This window comes from Coenobita brevimanus, chromosome 77, assembly GCF_032717465.1.
Source record: "Coenobita brevimanus isolate Jiangsu-jjx chromosome 77, ASM3271746v2, whole genome shotgun sequence".
NCBI lineage: Eukaryota > Metazoa > Arthropoda > Malacostraca > Decapoda > Coenobitidae > Coenobita > Coenobita brevimanus.
The window spans coordinates 9,255,395-9,260,436 of NC_137030.1; the positions used below are offsets into that span (position 1 = coordinate 9,255,395).

A 5,042-nucleotide genomic window follows, 5' to 3' on the forward strand; every position below is an offset into this window, starting at 1 on the left:
CACTATCTCTCCCCCATGCTTCAGCATTTCACCACACACTCCATCAATTCCTGGGGCTTTCCCCAATTTCACACTCTTCATTGCTTCCACAACTTCTATCCTACTGATTTCTTCCTGTCTTCTCACCTCCCTTCTTCTCCCAGCCATTCCCCAGCCACTTATACTCGCATTACTTCCATCCTCTATGTTCAACAATTCCTTAAAGTGTTCTCTCCATCTGCTCACTTTTTCTCCCTTCTCCACTAGTTTTAATCTACCATTTTTATCTTTCACTCCCCTAGTAACTTCACTGTCTTATGATAATATTGACAATAACAAGAAAATTTCCCACATGGATGTGGAAACTTTTAATTATAATAATAAATGGGTAGGATTAAAAAACAACAAATAAAGGGAAAACACAAGCAGGAGACCTATCATGAGAATGCTAAACGAAGACAGTAGTAGTTGTGGTAGTAGTAATAGTAATAGCGTAGTAGTAGTAGCAATAGTGGGTATTGTTGTTGTTGTTGTTGTTGCAGTAAAAGCAATAGTAGTACTACTACAAGTAGTAGTAGTAGTAGCTTCATTTCACTGCATTGCATTTTATTTCGTAATATAATTACAGGTAGAATCATTACGGTAGTACGTGTTTTAGGGAGAACATTTGCTTTACTTCATGCAGTAGAACCATGCTACCAGCTCAGTTCTTCCTGATTGGCTGTTATATTTCTCCGGTTATTTCTGGGGTGGTAAATAAACATTTCTTATTAAACTTGTTTCTCCGTTGTACTTAGCTGTGTTACTCAGTACCAACTCTTGTTTCATTCCTCAGCGTATTGGTGGAAGCGATTATTTGTTCGTGGCTTGGCGTCCCGGGCGCCTTTTATTACTCCATCACGATTCACGATAAATCGTTTCGTTTCGTTTCGTTTTTAAAGACTCCAACATGCTTGCATGTGTCGGCCTTGGTCACCTAATGGCGGCTCTCCACGCTGCATGATCCATTGCAGCCTCCCTATTCAGTCCCTTAACCCTAAGGTCACACTTAATGACCTCGTCCCATGTCTTTCTCGGTCTACCCCTCATAACCCCACCCCCAATACTAACACTTCTCACCTTCCGCACCCAATTATCATCCCCCATCCTCTCCACATGTCCAAACCACCGCAATCTACCTCTCCTCATCACAACACCAATACACTCCAGTCCCATCCTACCTCTCAACTCTTCCATTGTAAACCCAGCCCCTCCAGGCCTTGGACGCAGGGATGCACTGCACATCCACCTAATCATTGTCATTTCTGTACGTCTGAGCCGGCGAATGTCTTCCTCCTTCACTGCCCAGGTCTCACTGCCATACAGCATTACACTCCTAACACATGCTGCATACAAAGACCCCTTAGCACGTAGGGAGAGCCCTCTCAATGTCAGGAGAGGCAAGAGCTCCCTGAACTTCTTCCAACCACTTCTCACCCTAGCCACAGAGCTAGCTCCAGCCCCACCTCCAGCACACAACATGTCTCCCAAATAACAAGAAAGGATGATAACCCAACCTAACGAAATTATTATTCTAATCTAACTCATGTAACATACTCTATTCATATGACCTAATACTACAGACATCATCATCACCCAACAATAAGTAACATATTCTAAGCCACCGGAACATAAGATTACCACACCATACCTAACAGTTTAACTAAACCAAAAATAACCTAGCCTAACTGTAGCTAACAATTTAACCTAAACCAACCTAACCTTCCCTAACCTGACCTCCAGTTGGGAAATGGGACACGAAATCCATTCCACAAAATAATCGTCAGTAAAGCAAAAAGCACATGAATAATAAGAAGGAAACAATGTCAACAGGGAAGCAATAACAACAGAAAAAATCATTTACACCCATAAAAATAGTAAGAAAGAAAACAAATTAAACTAAAAAAGTGAATGAATTTGGGTACATTTGAGTACGATTAAGTCTCTTTTGTTACGACGGAAACAAACCATCGTAGGTAAGACTTCAGGAACGGAATGATAATAACAGGAGGATAAAAATTCAGCCGGAAATAGTCATTTACCAGCCTGCAAATAGAAAAATACAGAAAACAAACTGGAGGAATACGAACTGATTTGACAAGGTATTTCTGCCGCGGAAAGTAAAGCGTACATTTTCCTGTTTTAGCATCGATTCTCATTCATTCATTGCCAGACGCCATGTATCCCAGACGGGGTGGCCAAGGGCTTAGAGTTAATTGTTTTACAGGGAGGGGCACTAATCCTCCACCAACCCCACTTGACACGTAGGGATGCCAACAGCATCTGGTGTTCCCAGGCGGTCACCCATCCAAGTACTAACCAGACCCAACGATGCTTAACTTCACTGATCGGCCGGGAAGCGGTGTACTCAACGTGGTACGGCCGTTGGCTAATTACAGTAAAATGAATGGCAGTGCTCAGTAGTTACTTTATTTATTTGAAACTACTCGAACGTTTATATAAAACTACATAACTGTCTCACTGCACCGTCGCTAATGTTTTACAGCAATTTACTTTTAATACATTTTCCCTTTTCTACAAGAAATGTGTGTTTGCATGAACAGAAGTTAACTTTCCGTCTTTGAGATTTTCTATTAAAAAGTGAAATGTTAAAACATAAAAAAAAAAAAAAGATTGATAAAAGAAAATGAATTTCAGTGAATCACAAAAAAAAAGAAAATTAAAAAAAAAATAAAAACCTGACTGATGAAAAAAAAAAATCAATATCTGTGATTTAATATTCTGCAAGTAATAAAATAAAATCTTTTAAAGGAAAGAAAGTTACTTCTAAAATTATAGTACAGTAAAAAGTAGAAAAATATATATAGTTCAATGCCAGTAAAAAATAAGTAAAACCTTTAAAAAATATATGATTGCCAAAGAAAAGTGGATATTAAAAAGATCTCATGGTAAAACAATTCATCATCATCATTAAAGACTACATTAATCCCACACCCAAATGACATAACTAACAGCCACAGAGTATACAAGGACCCCTCATACCCTCATGTCTTTGTACCCACATTATGCGAGAGGTTATGACATCCAAATTTTCTGCAAGAACTTCCCCTTCATACTCACATCTGAACAGGGCAACAACACTGTTGAGAAATATGCCAATACATAAATATGGAACATCGTTTTTGATAAGTTGTTAAATGTTTTCAGTCTCTTTATGTACCTTGCTTGGACCAGAGCTGTGGACATCCTTAACATTTCCATTTCAATCAGGAATTACCTTGTATTTATTCCTATTCACAAATGTATTCACAAATTTATACTTACAGCCATAATTTTCAGTGCACATACTATTAACTAGAGTGTAGTACATTTGATCACAGTCTTTAAAGTCATCAGAACAGCGGCATCCATGGCAGCTGTGCAAGTGGAAGTCCAGAGTGTCTGCAACACTCCCCAATTTGAAAGTAGGGAGTAAGAGGAAGGTGTAGGAAGAAGTAGGAAGGGTTATAGAAATTAAAGATGGTGGGCTGTCCCCTTAGTTAATTGGTAGTAATAGTAGTAGTGGTAGTAGTAGTATTGGTGGTGGTGGTGGTGGTGGTGGTGGTGGTAGTAGTAGTAGTAGTAGTAGTAGTAGCAGTAGTAGTGTTAGTAGTATTGAATTGGTAGTAGTAGTAGTAGTAGTAGTAGTAGTGATGGTGGTGGTGGTGGTGCTGGTGGTGGTAGTAGTAATAATAGTAGTTGTAGCAGTAGTAGTGGTGATGATGGTGGTGGTGGTGGTAATGGTGATAGTTGTGATGGTGGTGGTAGTAATAGTTGTAGCAGACGAGTGAAATCGACCACCAAAGGCAGAAAGATACGAAGACACAGATACGCAAAGAGCGAGAAGCAAGACAAAGGTGCCAGCTGCAACACATAACCGAACATCTTACATCAGACCAGTGCAGAAGTGTTGCAATGGCACAGGAGGCTGGGGCATCGAACTGGCTGACAACCCTGCCTTTCAAGCTAAAAGGCTTCCACTTCAACAAACAAGAATTAATTGACGCCATACCCTTGAGAAACGGGTGGCCAATAGGGAACGTACCTCAGCACTGTGCCTGTGACTCTGTCTTTGATGCAAACCATGCAATAGTATGCAAGGCGGGAGGCTTTGTTTGCATTCGAGATGATGAAGTACGCGACCTCACTGCGAAAATGCTACAGGAAGTATGCCATGACGTCACCACAGAGCCAGCTCTGCTACCTCTAGACGGAGAGCACTTCCTCCGCAGAACAGCAAATACATCAAAATAATGACGCAAGAGTGGATGTCAGTGCTCCAGGTGTCTGGACACGTGGGCAGAGATTTTTTTGTTTTTTTCCCATATTAGGACATGTGATTCTACGGCAGCATGTCATCGTGAACTGTCTCTCGAGGCTGCACACGAAAGGAATGAACAAGAAATAAACAGAAACTATCAAGAAAAGATCCAACCTGTGACCCACGGTCGATTCACTCCCCTTGTGTTCACGACATCAGGTGGGATGGGTCCAGAGGCGGTGAGATTCTACTCGAGACTGGCAGAAGTTCAGAGAAGAAGCGTCAACCGCAGAGTTCTGTTATGGCCTGGATGAGATGTGGACTGTCATTCTCCCTCGTGAGGTCTGCACTCCTATGCCTCAGGGGCACAAGATCATCATCCCTCAGGCCTGTCTCTCTGACTGGTATGGATAACGAAGCTACTGTGGTCCAGAGTCACACAGACCAGCGACTCCAGTAGATCAATGTCTGTATTAACACTGTAACGTTCATGAATAAAAATGAAGTAATGAAAGTAGAAGTAGTGAATTACTGCCTGGCTCTTACCTGAGAGTCCCAGAACAGGTTACACTCTTCGTAGTAGCAGATGGTTGGTAACCACAGTCGTTGGCGTGCTTGGGGCCAACGGATTGTAATATAAGGGTTAGTGTTAACCTTCACATTACAATTCCAAATGTATCATGAAGCTTGGTTTTGGTCTCCACAATTTAATTCTCATATGGATGGAGGTGGTGGAAAAAAAAAAAAGTAATGGTAGTAGTGG

At 41.2% G+C, this 5,042-nt stretch overlaps 1 non-coding gene across 1 annotated transcript; it reads right to left on the reverse strand.

Moving 5' to 3' along the window:
- Positions 1-2,289: 2,289 nt before the first annotated feature.
- Positions 2,290-2,408, reverse strand: LOC145408556 (5S ribosomal RNA). The gene has a single exon (XR_013898948.1). It is a non-coding gene; the product is annotated as a 5S ribosomal RNA (ribosomal RNA).
- Between the last annotated feature and the right edge of the window lie 2,634 nt (positions 2,409-5,042).